Source organism: Triturus cristatus, chromosome 8 (genome assembly GCF_964204655.1).
Source record: "Triturus cristatus chromosome 8, aTriCri1.1, whole genome shotgun sequence".
NCBI lineage: Eukaryota > Metazoa > Chordata > Amphibia > Caudata > Salamandridae > Triturus > Triturus cristatus.
In genome coordinates this window covers 455,632,522-455,646,275 of record NC_140591.1, presented here as the reverse complement: position 1 = coordinate 455,646,275, position 13,754 = coordinate 455,632,522, and positions in this window count along the sequence as shown.

The following is a 13,754-nucleotide window of genomic DNA, read 5'->3' as shown; positions in this document are numbered from 1 at the left end:
GCCTGAATCGGGAGGGTTGATATGTATGAAATCTATACAATTAAAGTAGGGGCACGCTGTGCCCTGCCGAACCCGCCCACTTCGACCACTGGCACGCATGCACCGAAGCCTTACGCATACATTTAAAATTACACACCTGCCTCACCTTTAAACTTGCTGGGGACGGCCGCCGGTGCAATCTGCAGAGTTCACAGGAGAGGAGGGGCTGGGGCCGGGAGGAGCAGCTGACTGCAGGGCAGGCTGAGGCTGCTACAAGTCGAAGGCCGAAGACGAGGAGCCACGCAGAGGCCTCGTCGTCGTAATCAAGCTGGTCGGTCAGTGGTACTGGTCACTCTCCCTCGCAGTCCGTAGTCGCAAGCTCAGCTCGGAAGTTGAAAAGGAGGAAGTGGGGGGGGGATCCCAAAGATAAAGGGCAAAGGTATGGGGCGGGGCAGTACCCTACCTGACGCGCCCATCACAGCACCACTGAGTAAATAATCTGACCCACGATTGGGTCACAGGAACCCCAGGGCAGGTCAGCACACTCTTGGGGGCAGGTTGGGAAGTCGCTGCTGGTATAGCAGGACCCTAAATGGAAGCAGCTTCCCGCCTGCAAAGATATACGGCCCTGCAGGTGTTACTTGTGGGCAGGGGCCGCAGGGCACAGACACCTAAAGGTCAAAAAGGGGTGTGGTGAGGAAGGCAACCATCGGCTGCAGTGTGGGCGGGGCGGCGCCGCACAAAGCTTTGAATCCTCCGCACACTCAGCGGATTCTAGCCCAAATTTCGGGAGCCCGCCCAACACGATTTTTTCTCGCACAATCGGGCAAAATATCGCCCAATTGTGCGAGAAATAGCCCAATCTGGCAACCCTGCTCCCACACCCTTGACCGGATGTGGTTTCCGGTTCCCTCAGTGTCCACATAGTCTCTTGCAGGGTCCTAGTGTCCTGCCCCCAGGTCACTACATCCCCCCTCTTTGTCATAAAGAAGTGACGAGAAAAGTGAAACACAGAGATGTGTAGATAGAGATAGATGCAAGTCTGCCCTGGCACAGGTCGGTGTGCCTCCCATCATCACATTTCTTCTATTAGTCTTTTTGGACGTCTGCATGCTCTTCTCGGGCCGGCCTCCGTCTGGTGCTCTTCTGCTGGTCCCTCACCATTGTCTCCTTCCTTCTTGTTATGCTCCTGCTCTTCTTGTTATGCTGTTTCCTTATCCTGGTCTTCCCTTTTCTTCTCTTTTAGTTCTTTGAAATGTGGACTGTTCCGTGTTATCCTCTGATGTTCTGACTCTGCCGTGATCATTGGTCCCTTCACTTTAGTAACTATTAGCGGATCTTTAGAGAACATGCTGTCAGATTTCCTTTGTTGTCTTTGACGCACTATCACCGTGTCTCCTTCCTTTAGATCTGACGTGCTGGCGTGCCGCTTGGCATCTGCATAGCTTTTCATTTTTTCTTTCTCCTCTCTGTCTTTTGCTGCAATGCTGCTGTGATCTGGCGCCATTGTTGCTTCTATTTGGGGAAGCCTCGTTCTGCTTGTTCTTCCCAGTACTAACTCTGCTGGGCACCTTCCAGTGGAGTTGTGGGGGGTGTTTCTGTAGTCACGAAGTACTTGGCACAGAGCTTGGCTAAGTGATATCTGTGCTAGCTTTGCCCTTTGAACTGCCTTTTTGATGTTCCCCATGAACCTCTCCACCATTCCATTCGCTTGAGGCCACATCGGAGTTATCTTCCTGTGGTTTATCCCTAAATAAGCCATGAATCTGCGGAATTCCTCTCTTGAGAATGGAGGACCATTGTCTGTTTTTAGTGTTTCTGGTGAACCCCAGGCTGCAAATATGTTATCTAGTTTCGGTAAGGTTTGCTGACGCCGATGTCGACGGGACGTGTCGTACTATTGGAAATCGTGAATATTCATCGATGACCACAAGCAGGTAGTTGCCTGTTTCTAGTGGTCCAAAGAAGTCAGCTGCTAGTGTTGTCCACAATACTCGTGGAAGCTGTGAAATTTTTAGTGGTTCGTGTCTAACCGGTGGTCCTATCACTTGACAGAGGTGGCATGTCGTTATGGTGTCTTCTACCATGCGATCTAGGCCAGGGAACCATACTTTCTCTCTTAGCATTTTCTTCGTTGCTTCTACACCTCGGTGTGACTCATTTGCCAGATTTATCAGTTGCCCCCTGAGTTAGCTTGGTATCACTATTCGTGTCCCTCCGTCATCAGTATTCCTGTGTCTGTCTCCGACAGTTCTTCGTGTACCTTCTTTAGAGCTAGCACTTCTTCCTTGCATACTCCTGCTCCCAGGTGTGTCTCCATCTCTGCCTTCTCATTACCTCCATGGCCATTTGCAGTTTGGCATCTTCCTTGGTTTCTCTTGCTAGCTCCGCGAGTGTTATTTGTGCTGGGGTGTTTTGTTTTAGTACGAAGTTGAAGTATTCCTCTGCCATCGATGTCGTTTCTTGAGCTTGTGGTAGAGTGGGTGTCTCGACATGTAGTCTGCCGGGTTGTGCTTTTTCCCCGGCTTGTGCACAATGGTGAAGTCATAGTCCTCAACCTTATGCCCCAGCGTTCAATCCCGGGTGGCATTTTGGCTGACGGGCTGCCATAGATCGTCACTAGCGCCTGGTGATCAGTTATAATGGTGAATGACTTCCCGTAGATAAACATGTGGTAGTGTTCACACGCCCATATCACTGCTAGCCTCTCCTTTTCTGGTTGCGAGTATGCCTTTTCAATGTCTGTTAAGCTTTTGCTTGCATACGCGACAATTTTCCGTTATGAATCTCTCCCTGGCAGGTGCTGCGCTAGTATTGCCCCTAGTCCTACTGGGCTGGCATAGACAGTCAATTCAGTGCAGAGCAGGGGATCAAAGTAGGCCAGATGTTCCACAGTCACCACTGCTTGTCTTATTTCCTCGAATGCCTTGTTGCATTCCTGAGACCAGATGAACTCTGTCCTTGTTTGGTCAGTTCTCGTAGTGGTGTGCTCACTGTGGCAAAGTCCTGTATGTGCCACGCACAGTAGCTGGCGAGTCCCAGAAATGATCTTAGTTCTGCAACATCCGTCAGGGGATTTGCGTTCTTCAGTGTTTCAACTTTGCTGGGGTCTGGCCTCATCCCTTGTTTGGAGAAGATGTGTCCGAAGAGCACTAGTTCCCTTCTCCCCAGCTCGCATTTTTCTCCATTCAGTGTTAGGCCTGCCCACTCCAGTTGTGTGCACACTTGACGCAAAGCAGTGTCATGTTTTTTGTCTGTTTTCCCAAATGCCAAAATGTCATCACTATAGTTTAGACTGTTATGTAGCGGCCTTATCACTTGCCGTATTGTTTCCTGGAATATCTCCGCAGCGGATGACATTCTGAAACTCAGTCGCTTGTATCTAAATAGACCCAGGTGTGTGGAGAATGTCGTGATGTACCTGGACTGGTGGTCCAATTCTAATTGATGGTACCCCTTGCACAAGTCCAGCTTCGAGAATCTGCAGGCCCCAGTTAGGCAGCTGATCATGTCATTTAGGTGTGGCCCCGGGTGACGTTCTCTTGCGATTACGGTGTTTGGGATCCTCATGTCCACACAGATGCGGATTTTTGATGTGTTCTTCTTTGGAACTGCCACAATTGGAGACACCCAAGGCGTTGGCCCTTTGGCAGGTTCAATTATATCTTGCGCTAGTAAGCTAGTTATTTCCTCTTCTACTTGTGGTTGTAGGTGAATTGGTACTCGTCTATGTTGTTGGGCCACCGGCTTGATTGCTTCATTGATGTGTAACGTTATCTGTTTTCCTTTCAGCTTACCAAGACCTTTCAGTATGGCTGGGTACTCTTGTAGGATGTTCTCAGTTTCCGACATGTGGTATGTCATTGCTAGCAGCCCCATCACCTGTGCCGTCACATTGCTTAGCAGGCATGGCGCTGGGATGTCACCCTTGAGCACATGTATTTCTTCTTGATAGGACCTGCCTTTGTATGTTAAAGTTTCTGTAAACTTTCCCATATTTTCTACCGGGCTTTTGGAGCCCCATGTGAACACATCTATGGTCGACGGTGATAGCTGTGGTTTCACTCTCATTTTCTTGTATTCTGACATGCACATGATGTTGCATGTTGCTCCACTGTCAAGCACGAATTTTGCTTGGTGGTCCCCTACGCCAATGTCCACAGTGGCTGTTTTCTTTATTTGTTGCTTCTGCACTAGATAAACGTGCTCTGTCCCATTTGCTTCTCTTGGTGCGTCTGACATTAGATATAGTCTTGCCTCCCTCACAGGTGCTGCCGTTTCTTCTGCTTCATCGGAGGAGCTGCGATTCGCCATTTCCATGTGTCGGGCGTACCTGTTGCTGGTTATCCGTGGTCTCATTGTTCTGCTCCTCTCATTTCTAAATTGTCTGTTCATGCACGTACTTGAAAAATAATTGTCCCTGTTGCACTTCCTGCACTTCTGGCCCATTGCTGGGCAGGCACCGACGTGCGGGAATTCGAGGCCACATTGGTAGAATGTTTGTTCGCCCTTCTTTGGTGGGACTGGCGCCTGGAATTCTTTCTTTTTGAAGTTCCCAGTGACGCGATGTGCTTGCGCCACTCTCTTCTCCTTTCCCATCTCCATCGGCTTGGCGTGTTCTGTAGCCCGTGCTTCTGTGCAAGCCATCGTCAATATCTTTTCCAGCATCGTTGGTTCCTTCAGAATGCGTGCTCGGAACTCCACTGATTGACAACCTTCGATGATGCGCAGTCTTATAGCTTGCTCATTGTCAAATTTGTCAAACTCGCAGTATGTGACCAGTTTTCTCAGTCTCGTTGCAAAATCATCTAGGCTCTCTTCTCCTTGCTGGCATGCTGTGTTAAATGTGTATCTTTCAAAATCAACGTTTCGTTGGGGGTCAAATTTCTGTGTGAGACACTGTATCACTCCCTTATAATCCGCTGTTTGATTTGCGGGGAATGTTAATAACAGGTCTTCTATTTCATTCCCTGCGAGATTCAGAAGCAGGTGCAGTTGCTTGCTATCCGGGACGTCTGTGGCACTCATGTAATGCTCACCTTTTCTGATCTATCTTTCCCACCGGATGGCTGCTTGTGGCTCCGATAGGCTGAACGGTAGTGGCCTGCAGAAGACTGCTTGCGTGCTCTGCTTCTCATCATCACTCATTTTCTTTCTTTGGCACTCTTCTATTCTTCTTCCTCTGTATTTCTTTATTTCTTTATTTGTCTCTTTATTTTCCTCCTTATCCTGCTTTATTCCACTGTTTTCCTCTTATTCTCAGTCTTTTTCACACTGTTTTCCAGTTTCCCTATATATTTCAATGGACGCCTGACTTCAAAATGGCCACTGTTTGTTTCTCGCTTCCGGTTGGCTTATTTGCCTGACTCCAAGATGGCTGCCGTAGTCTTGCGAGGTTTCTTTGGTTCCTCTCGCTTTGCCTGACTTCTTAAAATGGCCGCCGCTTGGTTCTGGCTTCTGATTGGCCCAATCTGTCTGTCTGTAAGATGGCCGCCGCTCTCGTGATACTTCAGTTTTCTTCGAGCACTCTTGGGTGCTGACACTTGCCTGCTCTTCTGCTTGCTGGCAGACGCCTTCTTTATTTCTCCATGCTCACAGCGCTCTTTCCGCTGTTTTCGGCGGCTGGGGTGGGCTCCTCCGTCGCTGTTCTCTGGCTGCACGACTCGGACCAGGGTGGGGTCCTGGCTCCGCTTCTTCTTCCGCACCGTCACGCCACTCACCACGATGCTCCTCGTGTTGGTCAGCGGTCCAGGGTGGGCTCCTAGTTCCGTCGCGTTTTCGGTGAAACAACGATATCCGATCCACTTCTGCTGCTCTTCAGATCCCGACTTCGTTCGCCAGTTGTCGTGTCTTGAGCCCATGTACACTCGGGAGGCAGGTAAGGATCTTTACTGGTTTATTGATATGTAGTACACTGCGCTGTGCCCACGCACGTCTGCCCACGCTTCCTCTCGTCCTGCAATGCCCCCTCCCAAACCCTTGACCGGATGTGGTGTCCGATTCCCTCAATGTCCACATAGTCTCTTGCAGGGTCCTAGTGCCCTGCCCCCAGGTCACTACAATGTGCTTGCCCGAATTAAGGCTGCCCTGTCAGTGATGCCTCCAGGTGTTAACTGCTTCTATTGTGACGGTACCAGCACCTGTTACTAGGGTTGTAACACCACAGCCAGTAGAGACTTGCAGAGCAAATGCTGCTAATATTATTGTCCCAAATACTGTAGCTCAAGGAGCTTTTTGAGGAGCACCTGCAATAGGGTTTATCCTGACATCGCAGAATCCACAGATTGTTGTTTGGACCCCACTGCAGACTATCCAGTCACTAGGGGCAGGGAGAAGGATTGTCTTTACCACACAAACAACACAAGGTGAGATGAATTTATTTGAGGATAGGAATATTCCCCCATAGTTTAATGAAATTGTCAAGAACAGTGCAAAGACAGAGAACGTAGGAAGCCTAGACCTTAGACAGAATGCAGAGAAAGAAAGACCATTAAAATTCCCGACAGTAGGGGCGTGGCTTGGTAAGCCAACATGGCGGACGTGTTCTAAGCCGGCTCCATCCAGCCCGTCAATCATCCGACGATAATCCTGGCATCCCGGAATGTTTGAGGCAGAAATCGACGTGTCTGTGGCACAGTACCTGCTACTCTATCGACTGGTGAAATCTAGGAGCTGGGAGCTGCTGTGGAGCTGCGCTTCCGCTGCTGCGGTGGAAAGGCCTGGCCGAGTGAGGAGGGCCCCGGGAGCTGTGAGCGGCGCCTCTGTCGGCGATCAAGGGCTGGCTGCGGAGTTCGGCCTGGTCGGCGGGCACATCCGGCAGTGGAGAGCGGACTGGCCGTGCGGCAGGAGGCCTGCCAACCGATCAGGCTGTTAGGAACTGCGCTGGGACTCGGTGACTAAGACGGCGGGCCTGCAGGAGAGAGACAGGGTGATCCGGCGGCCGGACCGGGCCGCAGTGGTAACGGCAGGAGGGGTGGCCGAACCTGGGTCATCTTAGTGGCTGAGGTGCGCGAGGGCTGAGGCGGCCGGCGACAGGGACGGCGGGCCTGGTCCTCGAAGTGCCCTTCCTCTCTGGTGCTGCGGTGTGGACCGGCGGCACAGTCGGGCCGTGCGGGGGGCTGCCGGGGGACTGGTAGGCTGCCTCGACCCCCCCACCCCCTTAGTGACCCTTGGTTCTCTCTGCGGTTCCGGTGCGGCAGTGGTGGTTGGGCCCCGTCCCCCCTCTCAGTGCTACAACGGGGATCGGCGGCTGGACCGGGCCACGTGGGGGGGCTATTGCAACTGTGCTTAGCAACCTTGCCACCCTCATTGGGACACATCGGACTCTCTGGGGCCTACACGCTGAGCAATAACGTGCTCCTCTCCCCTCCGCATTAACTATCACGGCGGGAGAGCGGAGGGGCAGCTGGACTGTATTGGGAATCACCGGACACTTTGTTGGGCTGCCCCCACCCCAGTAGAGATATCCTGGGCCCGCTGGGTCTTCGGTGCGGCGGCCGGAGAAAGGACCCTGCGCCCCACAAGGTCACCCCATAGAGAGGTGTAGGCGGAGGGGCTCAGCAGCATTATCGGGCCGCGAGGTGGGGACCCCACCGCCCGCTCCAGGAATCACTCTGGGCAGCTGCCGTTCTCGGTGGTGTATAGATCGGGCTGCAGGAGTGAGGGATAGGCTGCTGGGGGAGCCTGCCGCGGCCTGCATGTAGAATACTTGGCGGTGTGGCTGGGTGGGCTCCACCCGCTGGTCAGCGGCACCATTGCTCCGGAGGCTAGTTGAATGGACTCCACGGTTCCACGCGCCCAGGTGGGCCTGGGCCCCTGGGGTGTTCAGTGAGCCAGAGAAGTGGGGCCTGGTGCCGACCAGTGCACACTCGGCGGTTAGATAGGGCCGCAGGATTTGCTATCACCTGTGTTTGTGCATCACTTGGTCAGGGTTGGGCCAGTCCAAGAAGCCCAAGACACAATCATGACCAGAGACAAGGGAGGTGGCGGCTCGACCAGGCAGGGGCCTATTGACAAGTTTACCAGCCCGGGGGCGCGGCTGGAGCTTCTGGGGGCCAACCGAGAGCCGTGCTGGACAATGCGACCCTTATGGCCGCCATCACCCAATCCAGGGACATGTTGGATGCGAAAATAGGGGCAGTTGGAGCGGAGGTTATGCTGCTGCGGCAAGATCTCCACAATGCGGTGTCCCGTATTACTGAGGCTGAAACTCGTATCTCTGGAGTGGAGGACGACGTTACGGAGTTAAAACGAAAGGTGGCAGCGATGGAGACCGTCCAAAAGGGCCTCACGCTCAGAGCGGAAGATGCGGAAGGACGGGCCCGACGCAACAATCTCCGATTTGTTGGATTTCCGGAGGGCTGTGAAGAGGGAAACATGGAACGCCTTCTCACGACCTGGCTGGAGGGCTGGCTCTCCCCCGAGTCTATGTCCAGATGCTTTGTAGTGGAGCGGGCCCATCGGGCACTCATGCAGAAGCCTCTGGTGGGGGCTCGCCCGCGGCCTGTCATTGACAAATTAGTGAACTCTTTGGACAGAGACGCCATTTTGAAGCAGGCTTGGGCCAAAGAACCCTTGCTTTTCAATAATACTCGTATTCTGATATTCCCTGATTATACGCGGCAGGTCCAGCAGCAACGTCAGTCGTTTATGGCCGCCAAGGCCCGGCTGAGAGAGCTCAAGCTTCCTTATGCCCTGCTTTTTCTGGCCCGCGTCCGGGTGGTCTTTCTTATCTGCACTCACTTCTTTGATACTCCAGAAGAGGTCTTCAGGTGGACGGATGAAACGGTGCGGGTGAGGCCCCACACGCCACCGGGTAGGGAATCAGATTCATCCTTGAGTGATGCAGCTCGGGGTGCCCCCGTGGCCAGCAGCAGAGGGGCGACAGACGATCGAGGTCCCGGCGGTGCTCCCAGTCCAGCAGTGCCTCCACCCGAGGGGGGCCGGCCCTTGGCGGTCAGACATTGGATTCTTAGCGGAGGTTGCTGGTACTGCGTTGGGAAACTTTAATTATTGATAACCGGGATGTCCTGAACTGGGCTTGACTTACCATCAGGAGTGAGCTGGCGGGAGCCCTGCCAGGTGGTTATGGGTTGTGAATTGGGGATCCATTGGTTGGGGCGGCTCCCATCCCCCCGTTGGGGATCGGGAACCAGCCCTGCCGTGACAGATACTTCAGTGGGGTTTTTTAGGTATGGGGTGGGGGGTTTGTTGGGGAGGGGTTGTTGCTGTTTTCAGGTCGCACTTCCATTACAGGTCCTCTACAGGCTACACACACGCCACCGAGGCTCCATGTTAGTACTGAACAATGGTGCAACCCTCTATGGTTAAAATGCCCGATGGTGGGCAAGGGACGCTGGGTGGTCTCCGTATCCTGAGTTGGAATGTACGAGGGGCCCTGGACAAGATCAAGCAGGGGGCCATACTCCACCATGCGAAGAGGGCGAAGGCTGATATTCTTATGTTACAGGAGACTCACCTCATGGGCACGAAGGCCCTTTGCTTGCAGCGTTATGGGTTTCAACAGGTTTTTCATGCTGGCTTTATGAGAGGGTCTCGAGGCCGTACTGATACATCGCAGGGTCCCCTACAAGCATGAGCAGCAGTGGATCGATGTGCAGGCACGCTACTTGTTTATCCGTGGTAGGGTCGGGGAGGACCCCCTGATTTTGGGTAGTGTATATGCCCCTCCCCTTTTGCAGTGGAATTTAATTGAGCAGCTGCAATCTCTGTGGGCCGACATGCCTGATGTAATGCCTGTGGTGGGCGAGGACTGGAATGACGTTATGAACACGACTACAGACAGGACAGGGGTTGGGGATGGTCGTAGGAGTGATCGCCCTACAAAACTACACTCTCTGGTGACGGGACTAGACTGGGTTGACACATGGTGGCGTGCTCATGGCGCGGTTCGGGAGCACACGTACCTCTCAGCAGTTCACAAATCCTTCTCTAGATTGGACTATATTTTTGTTCCCCGGGCGATGGCTGGTAGGGTGGCGGCGGCGGAGATTCTGCCTTGGGGTCTCTTGGACCACTCCCAAGTGCTCATAAAACTAGAGGCCGGCAGGGGAAGGCAGCCGTTTCGGTGGCGCCTGGCGGTGTGGAACCTCCAGAAGGCGGAATATACAGCCCATATGGGCGAATCCATAGCTCAGTATCTGACGGCGAATGTGGGATCCGTCTCCAGTGCAGCCACTCTGTGGGAGGCGTTGAAGCCCACTCTGCGAGGTGTGGACATTTCTTGGTGCGCGGCGGCTCACAGGCAGCGTAGGGAGGAACTGACTCGCGCTGAGGCGAACATAGAGATACTTGAGCGACAGAACCGTGAGTCAGGGAGTGCTCTGGGAGTGCGGCAGTTGCTCTTGGCCCAACAGGAGTGCGCAGCTCTGCTGATGGATGAGGCACGACAAGTCTGGCTGGCAACGCGCAGCAGAGTGTTCCAATGGGGGGACAAGTCGAGTACATCGCCTTTGTCAGGGCACCTTTCACACTCAGGCCCTACCGGGAATTTTGGACCCGGCGGGGAACCCGATTACCGATCCTCTAGCTCTTGCAGAGAGCTTTGCTACATATTTCACGGACCTTTATGTCCCCTGGGAATGTCTGTCGGCCGCTACAGTCGAGAAATTTATTACAGATCTGCCACCTAAAGCGCTGTCAGACGAGCTGCGGGATCAGCTGGAGCACACTTGACGGATGAGGAATTGGGAGCGGCCCTGGGGGAACTCAACCCTGGGAAGGCGCTCGAACCCAATGGGTTTCCAAGTGAGTTTTTTCGTCGGTACAACGCGCAATTGGCCCAACATTACCGGGCGGTAGTGGAGGAGGCCCGGGACAAGGGTGTGCTTCCCCCGGACTGGAGACACGCAGAGGTGGTGGTGTTCCATTAGCCCGGGCGTCCCCAGAACATCACGCCTCTTACTGCCCCATTTCCCTCTTAAATGTGGAGGCCAAAGTCCTGGCAAAGGCGCTGGCCAATCGACTATTGCCCCATATCGCGTCACTTGTGCACCCCGATCAGGCGGGGTTCATGCCTCAACGGGCCACCCTGCACAATATCAGAAGGGCTCAGGTGGCGATTGCGGCGATTCAATGACTTGGGGAACCAGCGGCACTACTTTTGACGGACATGGACAGGGCGTTTGATTCCCTGAGCTGGGTCTACCTGTTTGCTCTGCTTCCCAGACTCAACCTGGGCCCACGCTTTCTTTCCTACGTGAAACACCTGTATACGGGGTTGACGGCATCGGTGTGGGTTGCAGGTGCCGCCTCCTCCACCTTACCTTTGCTATTCAGAGGGGAATGCGGCAGGGATACCCCCTATCGCCGTATCTGTTTGCCCTTGCCATGGAGCCCTTGGAGGCCTGGGTGCGTGGGGACGCCCAGGTATGGGGATTTGAATGGGCCACTGGCCTTTCTGATAGAATTGCGCTGTATGCGGACGACGTTCTCTTTTTCCTTACGGCAGTCGAGAGGACGGGGCCACGGCTTCTGCGTATAATGCGGATCTTCTGGGAAACGTCGGGTCTGTACATGAATCCCCGCAAATCCACATTGTGGGTGTTGGGAGGTCAGACAGGGGTGGGCTCGTGGGCGACCGCGGTCCAGTCGGCTGCAGGTGGATTGAAATATCTAGGGTGGTACTTTCGGATGTACCGGCTGTGGCCTGGGAGCGTAACCTGACACCTGTGTGGGATCGGGTTCATGCAGACCTTAAGTCCTGGTCCCGCATGCCCCTGACACTGTTTGGCAGATCGTCGATCTTCAAGATGGTGGCGCTCCCCTGACTTCTCTACCAGCTGCAGAATCACCCATATCCGATCCCGCCTAGATGGTTCCGACTGGTGAATTCTGTGTTGGGGCAGTTTCTGTGGGAAGGAGGGAAGGTGCGAGTGGCCATACGTACATGCTTCTTATCCACCTATTGTGGGGGACTGGCATCCCCGGATCTCCTCTCGTATTATCAGGCCTTGCACCTGCTGGTCCTCAATGAGTGGTCGTATGGAGAGAAGGAGGACCCGGCATACGCACTGGAACGCTACCTGGGGCATCACACACTACATGACTTTTGTACTCGGCATGGCTACGGAGCGCGCTGCCATCAGTTACGCGGGTGGTGTTCATGGTTTGGAGGCAGGTGCTGCAGCACATGGGCTGGTGGAACGTCCTGACCCGGGAGACTCCTTTGTGGGACAATGGGCTCCTGCCCCACTTGGCAGCCCTTCCGGGGTTTCGGGGATGGGACGCCATTGGTATCTTCACCCTGGGTGATGTCCTGAGGGGCACGACACTAAAATCCTTTCGAGATCTCCAAAAGGAGTTCCATATGCCTCAGGCTCAATTCCATCGCTACCTACAGCTGCGCCATGCGTTGTCCCCTAGCCTGCAGGGCCTGGAGTCCATACCCGAGTTTAGTCCCATTGAAGCGAAAGTCTTTATGGGGGATCTCCAAGACAAAAAGATTTTGCGTATTTATCAGTCCCTGGTCACGCATTGCTCCCCTACACTTCAGATACTCCGAGGGGACTGGGAGGCGGATGTGTGCGGGCTGGAAGAGGAGGATTGGACGGAGGCCCTGGCAGCCCCGCGGGGGGCGGCCATAGCGATACGACTTCGTCTAGTCCAATTCAAATACCTCCACAGGGTCTACTTTTCTAGGACACGATTGTGGCGGGCAGGGATGATCGCCTCCCCGGAGTGTCTTCGCTGTGGTCGGGCTGAGAGTACGTTTATACATACGGTTTGGCAATGCACATTGTTAGACCGCTTCTGGAGGGGGGTCTTTGCCTGTCTTTCAGAGGTCCTGAGTTGGGAACTTATCCGCACACCATAGCTGGCACTGCTACATGTTATGGAGGGGGTGGGGGAAAATGCCTATAAACGACACCTCATGCTCCTAGGCCTGACTCTGGTGAAACGAGACATTGCTAAAGCTTGGAAGGCGACGAAGGCTCCCTCGGTGGCTGCCTGGAAAAATGGTCTGGACTTTTGCATGGGTCTGGAGCAACCCATCATTGTGGCCAGGGGGTGCCCACGCAAACACTATAAAATATGGAAGTGATGGGCGGAGTACCGGGGCCTCTGGCTGGAACCTCCGGCGTTAGAGGAGCCTTTGATGCCGGTTTAAGTCTGGGGTCCAGTATAGGGGGAGGGAAGGAGCAGGGGGGGGTGGTGAGTCTGGATTAGGACCTTCTGATCTTCCTTTTAATGCTTCGGATGAGATAGTATGGACCTGTGCGATCTTTGGGAGGGGGGGGAGTGGGAGGGGGTTAGTTGGGGGTAGGTTGACATACCGTTAATTGCTCCTATGTATTGTATTGTTGATCAGGGGGGGGAGTCGTTTGCTGTAATGGTTGTCTTTGGCAGATGACTCTGGAGTGCAGAGCCCTGCGCAATATATGCAAATTGACAAATAAAATATGTTTAAAAAAAAAAATCCCGAAAGTAAAAATAGAACTAAAGAAGTAATTAGAGGATGTTTAGATTTTGAATATGTGAATCAATACCAATATTTTTTAAAATCTATTTGTGTAATGAGATTACTAGATGATCAGCAGTTACACATGATAAATTAACTGAATTGGCTAGAAAATATAAATTCGATCTTTCAAAAAGTGTCCAACTGAGGAAAAGTTTCAGGGTACATTTAGATGAGGAAGCAATTGAGAAAATGCGTTCTTCATTACTGCACTTACACATTACTGAGTTCACAAAAATGCATTCGTAAATGGAGCGACTTTGAGATATTAAAGAGCAAATGGGCAAGAACACAT